Genomic DNA, 14,497 nt, shown 5'->3' on the forward strand with positions numbered 1-14,497 from the left:
CCCTCATCTGCATTCTGGAGACAGGAGGAACTCAGAGGCACGCATATTCATCTCTTGCTGATGTGGCTGCCTGATTCAGAGTGTGGCTGACACAGCAAAGAAGCGCCCTCAGGGCTGATCTCCAGGGCAGACTAATGGAGAAAGGGGTTGTACAAGTGCTGCCTGCAGGCCAGAAGTGAGAGCCTCTAATCATATCCTGAATGGACAACCTGCCCAGCAGGACCCAGTGGAAGGCCAAGGTCAGTGGAATGTTAGATTGCATAGAGAAGATGCAGTCAGCAGGACTCTAGGCAGATCAGGGAGTCTTCCAATGACTAACTGAAACCCAATCATTTGGCTCTGCTTCAAGATCAGGTGTGAAGGGGGTTGCTCCTTAGTCTAAATCCACAAGCTGTCCGTGCTATTCTCAGTGACATGATGGCTGCAGAGCAGATACCGTGTTAATGGTTACCCACGGTCATTTTCCTTTACTATTTGGAAATACAAGGTCATTCGCTTCAGGTCAATGAAAATGAATTGCATGCAGATGACATTTTATTTACCTTATTGCTTCACAAACAGCTCGGTGACAATTTCATCGACTTGGGAAATACAAATTTCTGTCTTGGAGTTATTAAAGATCTGGCACATCTAGGACCATTTTTCAGTGACAGTGTCTGCTCAGTAAAAGTTAACTACAAGGATATCTGTTTTCCAAACTTAAAAAAATGGGAACGCAATATGCTAAAAGTCTCATTTTGTGACCAAGAATTAAAACCTGTTCCGATTTGGACCTTCTAATATCATTTGAGAGAAATAACCGTGACAGAACAACAAGAAGCTGGGCTTGACTCTTATTAAGAGGATCTATGCGCCTGCCTCACCACAGGGGAGCCACAGGGAAGGACTTGGAGGGGCACTGAGACGGGCACGCTACAAATCTCCAGTGTAACCACACAAATGCTGCCACCCAGGCATGCGGCCTTCGAGGGAACAGCCTGGCCAGCTGCAGCCAGGATGATAAATGCTCCTGGGGAAGGGAGCCGGGACCTGCCTCCTCCTGGCCCCAACAAATATTCTCCTTTCATAAGCCTAGTGCTAAGGAGTGAATGGGCGCTACATTTTCCACTAAATTGAATATTGTTGTGAAGCCACTTTACACTCGAGCATTTTAACATAATTAAAAGAATACAGGTTTAGCATGTAGGCTGACCTGAGTTCCCATTAAAGCCTGGGCGAGCAGTGTCTATATTCAATTGCTCAGAAAATGCCACTGCTGAGTTCTTCTAAGTCCATCGAGAGCCCAGCTTCTCACCTCTGCTAGCATGGTGGTCAGAGCCCCACCCTCTTCTGCCCAAGCTACTCCTCCTGCAGCCAGACGGCCCCTGTAAAACTGAAACTGGGTCATGTCATTTCTCTGCTCAAAACCTCCAACAGCCAGAATGTAAGCTTCTGGAAGACAAGGTTAAGCTTGTTGATTCACTGTGATGCCCTCCGTGCCCAACCTGGTACCCAATAAATCGGTAAGGAACGGGTAAATGAATCCAAACCTTGGGGTGTCACTTAGAATAAAATTCAAAGCCTTCCACCACTTTCTCAGCCTCATCTCCTAAAACTCTCCAGCTAGCTCACTCTCAGGCAAGCTGTTACAGTTGAAAACGGCAGGCAGAGCTGGTGAACCCTGCTATCATTAGGCACTAGCTGTGTGCAACCACTGGGAAATCGATCTACCTGAACTTCAGCCACCTTATCTGAAAAGTGGAGAGAATACTATATGCCTATCCCATAACTCTTTCATGGGATGGTTGTGAGGATGAAATGAAATGTGATAATGTATGGAAGACAATTCTGTGCTTGGCATGTGGCAGACATTTAATAAATGAACTATGAAACTTCATAATGGGTATCTAGGCACAGAATGCACACTTGTACCCTTAGAGAGAAGGGGCATCTAAATACTCAGACGGCAAGTTCTTTCAAAGGCATTCAGGTGCCTGCTGACAAGGAATCCTGAAGTGCCCACTGCCTGTTCCAGAGTTAAATTAGCCTCTCACATTCAAAGCACAAACGTCAACCATTGCGGGAAGAAGTCTAACTGGTATATCTAAAGATCACCACCTTTGGTTTTGCTAAAAGAAATGTGCTTGATGTCACTTTAAATCAAATGACACTTTGCTTGCAACATAGAAAAAATAGGAGAGGATAAAGTACTACAAGTAAAAATTCTGAACATTTGTTAATCCATAAAAAGGAAAAAAAATATTTTCTTTTCACATTATCTCTGCACCTACCAGCAAAACAGTACCAAATTACTAAAATGATGGAAATCTCTAAATAAGGATAAAAGGACAGTTAGCACAGGTTAGAAAAAATCATTTTTTTTAAATGCAAATGCCTTGAATATCCCTATAGATTTGGTGTTCCACCTGAAAATCATTATTGTACAGTATTAGTCTCCTTCCCATTTCAAATCGGCCAGATGGCCAATGATATTATATTAAGATAATAAAGAAGTAATCAGTTGAAATGAGGAATGCTAGGGCCTCCAAACAACAGGAGCATAGCTGTTGATGTAAAGCTGGCTCTAAAAAGACACTCAGAGCCTCATTCAAGCCCCTGAGAAAGCAGCTCAGTTCCTGTCAGCACGGAACACCAGGGCCTGCCCCACGTTCAAAGTAAAGGGCCAGACAGAAGAGGTTAGGAAAGCAGTGGTAAGCACATGGCCTGACTGAGCTCCAAAGTCTCTACTCTGATATTCTGGCTGTCTCTAAACCTAAGACAAATGCGTGACTTCAATGACTGGACTCTGCTCCTAGTGTGGGGTTTGGACCCCCAAGCCACCCGAGTCTGCAGACGGGGAATGCGGGGCCTGGAAAGAGGCTGGCCATGAATCTGAGTAAGTATCGTTTGAGTCCCTGCCCTGCTACTTCTGTCTCCGTGACTTCAGACTAGTTACCTGATCTCTCTGGGCCTCAGTTTCTTCATCTGTACAGTAAGGAAAATGGTCATTGCCTCATAGGATTGTTAAGAAAATTAAATGAGACAAGGAAAATATGTATCAAGCATGGTCCCTGGCACATAGTAGGTTTTCAAGAATTGTTAGTTAGCTTCTTTCTATATGATTGCCCACAACTTCTTAGTCTGGGCCAGTAATCACCAGGGAGATCTTGTGGGAAAGCCAGGAAAGAGGCACAGTCCTCATTCCTCATCCTTAGGAACCGGAGAATATCTCTGTTTATTCAGAGTGTGTACTCAGCCAGTGGAAAAACCTCATCTAACTTGTAGAAAAATGCATACCCTCTTTCAGTGTGGAATGCTTCCTCAACACAACATAGAGCATATCCAAATCTAAGTAAAGACAGGAATGGGTTCCTCACTTCTTAGAAGTAAGGGTCAACCGGAATTCTTAGTTTCTGAATAAAGTCAAAGAACCGGAAAAATACGAAAACTGAATAAAGCTGATATAAGAATATCTGTTTATCATTTTTCTTTTTCTTTTTTTAAATTAATTTTTATTTTTTTTTAATTTAAATTTAAGTTAATTAACATACAGTGTAGTCTTGGCTTCAGGAGTAGAACCCAGTGTTTCATCTCTTACATAAGACACTCAGTGCTCATCCAACAAGTGCCCTCCTTAATGCCCGTCGCCCATTTAACCCATCCCCCTCACCCACCTCCCTTCCAGCAGCCCTCAGTTTGTCCTCTGAATTTAAGAGTCTCTTATGGTTTGCCTCCCTCTCTGTTTTTTATCTTACTTTTCCTTCCTTGTGCATCTCAAATCCAAACTAGATTTTTTTTTTTAATTTTCTTTTTTTGAACGTTTATTTATTTTTGGGACAGAGAGAGACAGAGCATGAACGGGGGAGGGGCAGAGAGAGAGGGAGACACAGAATCTGAAACAGGCTCCAGGCTCTGAGCCATCAGCCCAGAGCCCGACGCGGGGCTCGAACTCACGGACCGCGAGATCGTGACCTGGCTGAAGTCGGACGCTTAACCGACTGCGCCACCCAGGCGCCCCATCAAATCCAAACTAGATTTAAAAGCTAAGAAAGAATTCTAAGTATATAAAATAACCACAACAACAATAAAGCAAGATCACCCATAGCAAGACAACACAGCGATATGAACTGGTATGTAGGGGTATGATTTTGTAGAGATGGGGTAAACAAATAGCTCAGTATCATCCTGACTCACAACCCTGGCCCCAGGCAAGCACCGGAAAGAAAGTCTTACAAATGGAGGTGAGTGGTAGGACTCTGGTCTCAGCGGTCTAGGAGTCAGGTGTCATTGAGGTTTTGTCAGAAGACAGGCAACTCATTCCCCTTTGGATGTACAGAAACTTCTCAGAGATTTCTCACCCTCCTGGAATTTCTGTTAAGAACTCCAGATAGCATAGCACACATTTTACAGCATATGGTTTCCCTCTTAAAAAAACATAAAGTGCTGATATTGTGTCAGAATGTTGTCTTGTTTATGAAATATGATATACATGCATTTTCACTTTCATTTTTACTGAGGAAAATAATGCAAATGGGAAAATAGTACCTAGGAGAAAAGGTAAAAACCATCTGGTGGACTCTGTTTTTCATTCTTATCAAACCTGAAGATGAGAAGGCTGAGAGGTGACTTTCATTAAACTGATCAGTTGAAAGGTCAGTTGACTGTCCTACACTTGCACCAAGTGGGGCAAAGCAAAATCAACTCACATTAATCCAACCTTGTACATAGCTTTCCCATATCAGGAGTTCTAAAGAATGCTACTTGTTAACAATATGTGTCAACTCAAATGTTCACTTACTGCTCAGTTTCAATCCCTCCGAAACTATGGGTGAGTACTGTTCTCCCTTCTTTGACCTAACTTTGCAGAGAAAACACAACTTTCTCTTAGAGTAAATGCTGTATACCTATCTTCCATATAAATGCACGAGTTCATAAATAGACTTGTTGCCCAGCTCTCTTTTATCAATAGTTCAGGAGAGTGCTTACATTTAGAGATTTCTACCCCTGCAATAAACTTAATTAACATAATATCTGAGTTATAAGATAAATGACACATTAGCATCTAAATTGAATGAGAAGAGGCTGTAAGCATAGTGGTTAAACAGATGGATTTTGTGGTCAAGACCTATTTCCACCTTATGCAAGTTACATAATTTGTCATATGGTATATAAGCACATTATCATTGTTTTGTTTTTTTAATAGGATCATTGTTGAACACTGATTATTTTAGTGAAATAAACTATAACTACTTCTCTTTATAGGCAGGAACAGAAAATCACTTTGAAGATCTTTTGTTCTTGGAAAAATCATTTGGTGTCTTAGTTATGTACATATGAAGCAATTAGGCACTTTTGGGGGGTCTTGGGGCAGGGCAATAACCTGTTTTTTTTAAGTTTTTTTTGTTTTAATGTTTATTTATTTTTGAGAGAGAGAGAGAGAGAGAGAGAGAGAGAGAGAGCGCTAGTAGGCTGAAGCAGAGTCCAGGCTCCAAGCTGTCAGCACAGAGCCCAGTGTGGGGCTGGAACCCACAAACCGTGAGATCATGACCTGAGCTAAAGTCAGAGGCTTAACCAACTAAGCCACTCAGGCACCCCCTAACCTGATTTTTATATTCCATCATTCCATCTACCTCTGGTCATCTAGAGGAAATGGACACTGGGCAGGAGGCAAATCAGTGTGTAAAAGGAGCCTAGGGCCTTCTGGGAGGAAAGCCCCAGTGTCCTCACCCACCTCCTTGGATTGGGGGTTGGGGACGAGAGACCTGTTGGGTCAGGGTGACAATGACTAAGGTCCTGGGACACAGAAAGTCCTGGAAACAACTGAAATGAAGTGACCCTGATGAAGGGAGAAGTCTGGGCTGGTGACTCAACACAGTCACCCAGGGCTCTAGGGGAAGGGCTGATTCCAGCCTAGCGTGTGGCCAACTCCGGATCCTCCAGATCCAGCCACCCTGGCACAGAGGTTATGGTTAGGGAGTAATAGCTGAAGATGAGAATGTAAACAAAGAGTTGCAATCTTGTTGCCCAAAATGAGCACCGCTGTGACTCAGGGGTACAAACAATGCCACGCACAGCAGTCACAGGTGGCTCCGGCTGCAGGTTTTGGAGGGGAGACTGGCCTATTCGGCCCAAGTAAAGTCCTGGGATTAACGGGCAATCTGGAGGTGGCGGGAGGGACCTCAAAAGGAGATAATAGACTTCCTGCTAATAAGGACTGTGGAGGCTTGAATGATTAACTGTAAAGGCGATTAAAGAGATGTGATCATATTTATAACCTGTGTTTGTGGAACGGGTCATAACAGTTATAATTTCCATAATTCAAAAGGAACAGTCCTACCTCATTATAATGATTAGGATTCTATTAGCCAGGAAAATCACAATTAATCATTGCTGAAGCAAAAGCACAGTGACTACCAGTGCGTGAAGGCCATTTCTGGCCCTAACCCAGTTTCTCACCCTCATCTCCTGCTTCTGCCTCTCCTCCTAAGCTCCAGCCACATCACTTTTCCTATCCGTCCCTGAACATGCCATGCTGGCTCAGATATTTGGTTCTTTGTATATCTTCTTCCTATCTAGGATGCCACTGCACTTTTTCCATCTGGCAAACTCCTATTCACTCAACAAAGCCCATCTCTAATTTTACTTTCTTTGGGAAAGCTCCCCTAACTCTAGGGCAAAGTTGGCTACTCCTTTCTCAATGTTCCTCTAGAACTTCATCCGTACCTCTCTTTTCACTTTCAACCACACTTAAAGGACATTAATTTTCTGAGACTGACACATTTCTGTTTTTCATAATCCTGGTCCAGATTTAACAAGTGCTGAATAAATGCTTATTGGCTGACTGAATGAATGAATGAATGCCTACTTACATTTATATAAATATAAATAAAAGCTACTGCCTTTTCATTTAATCTAAAGCATATTAGTGCCTCCTGGCTTCACAGAAAGTTGGTAAGATATGCTCTTTTTGTGAAACCAAAGCCCAAATAACACGGGTAAAACCATCCCAGTTGTCCAGATAATCAGATGTGCTTCAACTTCAACATGAGCCTCAGTTGCAATTGCATTTACTTATTTTTGCAGCACAGGTGGGTCTAGTCAAAATTTAGTACAACAGCTTTTGTCAAAGAAGTCATTAAATCAATGTATTATGGTCAACAGAAATCTTTCCAGCAGCTAACTGTATTAAATTATAAGTATTTGCATTTTGAACTCCGACAGTTCTCTTTAATTTTTTACTAGATATTTGTTCTGATTATAAAGACAATATATATCCTTTTAAAAACTGAACTAAGGGGGCGCCTGGGTGGCGCAGTTGGTTAAGCGTCCGACTTCAGCCAGGTCACTATCTCGCGGTCCGTGAGTTTGAGCCCCGCGTCGGGCTCTGGGCTGATGGCTCAGAGCCTGGAGCCTGTTTCCGATTCTGTGTCTCCCTCTCTCTCTGCCCCTCCCCCGTTCATGCTCTGTCTCTCTCTGTCCCAAAAATAAAAATAAAAACGTTGGAAAAAAAAAATTAAAAACTGAACTAAGAAAAACAATGAACAAGTGGAAACAAATAACCTCTAAGCATATTGCTATATTTCCTTATAAATTTTGTATGCAAGTATGTGTACATGCAAACAGTGATATTTTATGTATAGTTTTATACTACTTTTTCCACTCAAAATCATGGCATATATGGCCTTTATCTTCTATAATTAATAATCAAAGAAATGATTCTTAATTGTTTTAGCTATTCCCTTATTGGATGCTTAAGATATTTATCCTTAGGACAAGTTATTAAAAGTAGAAATACCGAATCTAAATAATATAAACATTTTTAAGGAGCTTGAGACATGTCACTAATGTCCTAAAGAAATTTTACCAATTTATATTCCCACCAGCAGTGTGTAGGAATATTCGCTTCTACTTAGTGTGGAACTTTTAATCCTATCTCCTTTGTTTTGATACATTCTATTCATTTTCAGCCCTAATAATCACACAAACACACACTGAAACTGTAGTGTTTTTTTTAACTTTATCGAGACAAATGTTAAGTTTATTTCTGATGCTTGACTAGAGTTAAAATATGTGAATTGATTTTTCTTATTTAAATTGCCCGATAGTAGGGCTTTTTCATCAGTATATTTCCAGGATTATGTTAGCATCATGTAGGGATCACAAGTCTGATCTAGTTGGCATCTTTAAACATACTATTTCTTTTTCCCTATCATTATTTAGAGTGTTCTTATCTGCAAGGAGAAATTGAGAAGCCTGGTTAATGATAGATTTGAACTCTGAATCACATTTCTGTTAAGAGCTCTACCTTGCAAAAACATCCAAATGGGGAAGAGTTAAACACAAAGTACGATGTCTGAAAAAATGATGGTAAGTCAAGTACAAGTACTGAGACTTCTCTTACAAATTCACAGTCAGCAATATAGTTCTTTAAATTTTATTTCTTGTGAAGATGGCGCTGCGTGAGAAGAACGAAACTGTTTATGCTTGAATCAGGGGTTATCAGAAAGTAATACATCTCCAACAAGCAACGGAGATGAGGAAATTTCCAGGCTCCCCCTTCAAGACGAAGCAGCAGACATGAAGCACAAGTTGTTTATATGCAAGAGCTGTCATGAAGCTGCTTCTGGGAACTCTTGCAAGTGCTCCTCTCTAGGGTTATGGTCAGGGGGTTTTCTCTTCAGTTCTTTGTGTATAAAATTAGTTATGAGGTCGCCCAAATTTGTTTTTGACCAATAATTAACCACACTTTTTGTTCTTGGTTTCATCTAAGTTTGGGTTTTCAGGCCGGAACACATTCGGGAGGGTCAACACATTGTTTGAAATCAGTTTTGAGCAACAACAAAACCCCCATCCTTCTCGAGCACTGCTCTGTTCTTGGCTCCCAAAGTGATCACTCAGTGTTCTTGCTGAGGACAAACCTCATCACTGGAAGCACAAGATCATCAAAATGTCCCCTCCTTTCCATTCCCACTGCAGATACCATACTTTAAGCCCTCTGAATCACTGCAATCACAAACTGTTGCCTCCAATCCACTCTGTAAAACTGCCGCCAGATTCATCTTTTTAAAATAGTGCTTTGAACATGTCACTGGCTGCATGAAAATCTGTAATCAGTCCTTACTATCTGCAGCAGTAGTCTGCCTCCAAACTTTTTTGAATATGCATCTCTGTCAGCGATGCAATTTTGAGCACGCATCAACACATGTGTATGTTTATGCGTAAATGACACATATGCAATATTGTCACTTAATATATTAATGAAAGTATTTCTTTTTTTAGATAAGGAATAAATACTTTCCCATACCCAAATGATGATCCTACATAGTGCCTGGCTTCAGAGACCACTGGTCTATAACGTAGAGCCCATAGGCATTAGAATGGCATTTGAGGCTTTATACAGACTAGTTCCAATCTGCCTCTAGACTTACCTCCAACTGCTCTAGTTTCCAAAGCCTCAATTCCAGAGAAATTGGTCTCTTCATTTTCTTCCCATCTCTGTGCTTTTCCTCATAACCCTTATCCTACCCCATCTGCCCCTCCTTTTTTTCTTGACTTAACCAATGTCCCAAACATCTTGTAAGACCCAGCTCCAATTCCTCCTGCTCCACTCTCTCCTTCCTCTGAACTGCAAAACTGTTATTTTCTGTTCCACGCATTTGGCAAGTGGTCACAATTAGTGTACTTTCTGCTTTGGGTTTCCACATGCAGCTCCTGGTAAATCAAAGAGCTCTATATGTTGAATGGATTAACACACCTAATAGAAATAGTTGTAATTTACAATGAGATGGATAGAGATTAGATCTATAAAAAGAACTTTTGGACAGAGTATTTTTAAACATTAAATCAATTATCAGTTCCATTTGCCTAAGGGAAAGTAAAGCTTGGAAATAAGGCGGGGAACATGGAAGGAGGCTGGAATCTCTGAACCTCTGTTAGAGCTAGAATATTACAGTTGATGCCTCTGCAGATACTGAACCCATCCACAGGGACATGGGACTGGCATTTTCTCAAGAGAAGTGCTTGGCCTTCCAAGAGATGTGCTGTTTATCTCAAACATTTTCATTCCTCAGTTAGGGAAAGCGTGAGACACATTTGTATTCTCCAGATAAAAGAAACCTCAGAGCAAACTCAGGGGTGTTTACATGAAATTTCAATGCTTCAAAATTTATGAACCTTACACTGCCAAGGAAATAGACTATCTGACCCTTATGGAGCTTTTGCTTTTCCAGGTCATTGTGCCACATCTTATGTATAACCACTATTAGGGTAAGAAAGAAATTTTATATAGTCTGTTCAAAGTATTTATAGGAGCTTGGAAAAATTTACTTTAGCTCTCAGGGGAATGCCATCTTACAAAGACTCCCCAGGTTTATCTGCTGTCCTCCTAGGGCTGAGCTTACAGGGGTATGCTTGGTGTCTGTGAACACTCCACTTCTGAAATGAAACCAAACCCATGCAGTTATGTGCTTAGTGTGGGAAGGAATGCAATGCCGCCATTCTTAGAACTTTTCCCAGGACCCCTGTCCTCAAACCTTAAAATCAAACTACTAGATTTTTTTCCCACTGTGTAGACACTAATATTTCAAGAACATTATTTCCTGTCATTTCCACATTTTACACTTGTTAAAACATGTCATTGCTGTCCATCTTTCGATACATGAGCATACGTTTAAGAATTCTAGTCCATAAAGGAAGAAACCAAAATTCTGTCACAGGAGAAGTGGACATACAAATCAATAAATACTTGGACTAACTGTGCAGAAATCAAAAAGCTTAAATGGTATAATCAAAGCTACTCAAAATATCAGACTCACTCATTCAACAACTATTCCTGGCCCAGGAACTGAGGGATTTAGGGCTGAAGAGGACAGTCATGCTCTCTGGAGTCATGGAACCTAAACTTACATCTAGAAGACAAAGAGAGTAAGAAACTCCTACATTATTCTTATCACTACTGCCATCACTATCATTGTTGTAGGCACTTGTAATTCATCTAAAAAATTAACTTATCATTGCTCTGCATGGAGAATGAGGTTACTCCAGAGAGAGAGACTTGCACTGGGTTCACAAATTGGAACTGGGACATAGGGCAGAAAGGTAATGAAGGAAAGAATTAGATGAGAGCAACCATATAGTGGTACAGCATTTACAGCATCCCTCATATGATTTTAGAGATGGTCAGCACTCAGTGCAAGCTGGGAGAGACAGGACCAAGGTTTACTGGGCACTCAGTACTGTCCCAGACACTATGCTGTTTCCAGATAATATCTCATATAATTTTAGAAACATTGCCCCATTTAATTCTGCAAAGCAAGTAATACTGCCTTCCCCTTTTACAAATAATGAAAGTGACAGGTATAGAAATTAAGTCACTTGCCAAGACTACACAGCTAATAAATGGCAGAGCTGGGATTCTAACTGGGACTGCCAGATGCCCAACCTATGCTTTTAACTACATCATATCTCTGCCTTCCCAAGCAATAAGTTGCATGGGAAGATCTGACCAGTCCTGTACCTTCTTCTGTCTTTTTTTTTTTTAGGTAAAACTCTAGCTTCTTCTGTCTGTTTTTAGGTGAAACTCTCACATTAGAGAGTATAATCTCACGAAGCTACTGTTTCTCTTCCCATTACTCAAAGGTCTGTATTAGCACCTCCAAATTCCATATAAAACTGCCCAATTTCAAAGAGACAAAGTGGCAAGAATATAGCCTGTAGACCACAGACTGGTCAGTAGGGGTGACAGCTGGGACCAGTGCAAAGAAAGAAATGTTTTAGGCAGATGGAGATAAGCAAGCAGACCCTATGACCTTCAAAAGTTGAACCACACTGGAATTTCATATTTATCAACAGGAATGACAAAAGTCTTGAACTGCTGGGTCTGAAAATCATCACTAACTTGAAATAAGTAGGAAACAGAGAAGGAAAATAACATTTTCTATATAGGTTGCTGAAGACTCATTGGTATTTTGGGAACCTGAGCTCCAGAAATAATCAAATTGAATCTAAAAAAATTATAAGCCTAGCATCCATTTAGACAAATCAACAAAATGCATTTTCTGCACAAAAAAAAATCACAGGTCTGAAAAATCAGGAAAATATTACTGTCAAGATTATTGTAGAAAAGAAGCTCCAAATGCAAATATATTAATTTTTATGTCAACAATAAATCCATTAGGAAACATAACTCATAAGGACATAGCAGGGGTTTTAAGTTCTCCTATGGAAAAATGATTTTTTAAACATCAGGTTTTCACTGCTCTCTGCAGAGGGAGATTATACCAGAGGGACAGTCATAATTGAGTTTAGGAATAGATCTGGAGGAGGGCAGAAAGGTGATCAAAGCACAGATTGGTGGAGAGCAATTACATAACAGTGAAAGTATTTACAGTTCCACTGATGCTGTATTAGAGACAGCTGGCCAACTGGTGGGGAGGTGAGGCTGGGGAGAGAAGGGAGCAGGATTTATTGGGTACTTACCACTATGCCAGACACTGTGCTAAGTTCTTTCCAGACGTTATCTCACTTAACTTTCACAACAATCCTTTAATACCTGGAGTATTACAATAACTAGGGGTATTATCCCCAAGTTACAGATAAGGAAACAAAGACTAAAAGAATGTTAAGTGATTTGCACAACTTCACAGAGCTAGTAGATGCTATAGGCTGAGTATGAATCCAGATTTTCTTCTACCCTAGTGTCTATGCCTTTTCAATCAGAGACCACCCTGATTCAGGTCCCTATACATCGAGAACATTCTTGGACATACAAAAGACAAAAATAAGGCAAATACTAAAGACATTACCACAGAGGCTGAACTTCAATAACAATGTGAAAGTAACTGAGCTGCTTTCTAATGAACGTTTCACCACGCTGACCATGTCCTGAATCATCAATGTTAAGTCGCAAGGTGTCACTACAGAGGACAGCACTTGTTTTCAAGTCTTCCTATTCATTTCCACCAGGACCCCACCTTCTAACCTCTCCTCAAGTTTTTAGTGCAATCTTAGCCAGGAAAATAAGGATTGAGATAAACACCATGTTAGGGAAGGAAAAGAAGCAGAAAGAAGATAGACACAAAGCACGATACAGAAAATCAACTACCGCTAGCCTGTGACTTGTAGAAATCACAGAAATCACACAAATCCCACTGTGAGCTGCTGGCCTTGAGGCACCGCCATCGTCGTTCTCCCACACAGCACTCTGCTCAAAGTCATCCCCTTCTATGAGAATTTAGCAGGCTTACTCTCTCACTGGCTTGACCAGGGCATGAATGAAAGAAGGAAAGAAAGGAAGGAAGGAAAATTAATGAAAAATTAAGAAGATCCAGAGAGAAAAATGACTAGGACATTGAAGACATAGCTATGACGTAAGTGATGAAACCTGTTTCTGTTTAAAGAATAAACAGAATAAGGAACATTTTCCCCCAATAGATAAGTAACTCCTTAAATAGAAACTGGTGACCATAAACAGCACTGACACAAACTCAAGAAAAGATGTGGACACCTTACTCTGTCTCTTCCTATACCTCTTGCCAACAGCCCCTTGGTTGGGGAAGTGGTCAGCAAACCATACTTGCTCCTTAGGCCCCACATCTACCCTCTACAATAAGGAAAAACCAGAGGTGGCATGGGGGAGATGAAGTGGAGAGTATCTGAGACCAAGTAGAAAGAATGCTGGAACATATCCAACACAGAATCCAAAAATCCAAGGAGGAAGGTGCCCATCTGGCCTGGCTCTCTGAGGCATCCAGAAGGAGCACTGTGGCTTCTAGACACTAGCACAGTGCATGTGTAGATGGAGGGCAAGAGCTCAGGGACTGATCTGCTGGGGCCAAGTGACTGGCTGTGTAGAGGCCGCCAATGCACAGTGACTGAGCGGGTTCTACCTTGTGTGGTAAAGAGGCATTGTGCATAGGACCAGATGGTCTCCAAGGCCAAGGGGCATGGGAAGGACAGTGCATGGCCCAGACTTCAGACCCAACCAAGTCATCATGTGAAGAAGCAGTCATGAGAGAAATACAAACCAGAAAGACTTCCATGGTGTCATGCCGATCCTGACATGGATAGGAGAACACTAACTACATAATAGAGATGTTTGCTAATGAGGTTAAGTAAAAGGAAAGCTAGCATTTTTATTGAGTGCCTATTATATGCATTAGTTCCTTTGATTCTTCTCAATAGATTTTCACCATAACACAATGATGTCAGTATTATTATTTTTCCATTTCAACAGATTAGAAACGGAGGCTGAAGGAGGTGAAGCAACTCACTCCTGGTCACTTACAGTCATCACCCCTTGTCCACAGGGGATATGATCCAAGACCCCTGGTGGATGCCTGAAACCACAGATAGCACTGAATCCTATATGTACTGTTTTTTTTCCTATATGTACATACCTATGATAAAGTTTAATTCATAAATTAGGTGCAGTAAGAGATTTAGCAACAATGACTAATAGTAAAATAGAAAAATAAAGCAATACACAGTAACGAAAGTTATGTGAATGTGGTCTCTCAAA

The 14,497-nt window shown here is 41.0% G+C and overlaps 1 protein-coding gene across 1 annotated transcript in view; it reads right to left on the reverse strand.

The window, feature by feature from the left end:
* Window positions 1–14,497, reverse strand: part of CPQ (carboxypeptidase Q) — a 346,392-nt gene that overhangs the window by 104,985 nt on the left and 226,910 nt on the right. The window lies entirely within an intron of this gene.

The sequence above is a fragment of the Lynx rufus genome, unplaced genomic scaffold (assembly GCF_022079265.1).
Source record: "Lynx rufus isolate CCGP_SWC_20201006 ecotype Redwood Valley unplaced genomic scaffold, mLynRuf1.p SCAF_26, whole genome shotgun sequence".
Taxonomy (NCBI): Eukaryota; Metazoa; Chordata; class Mammalia; order Carnivora; family Felidae; genus Lynx; species Lynx rufus.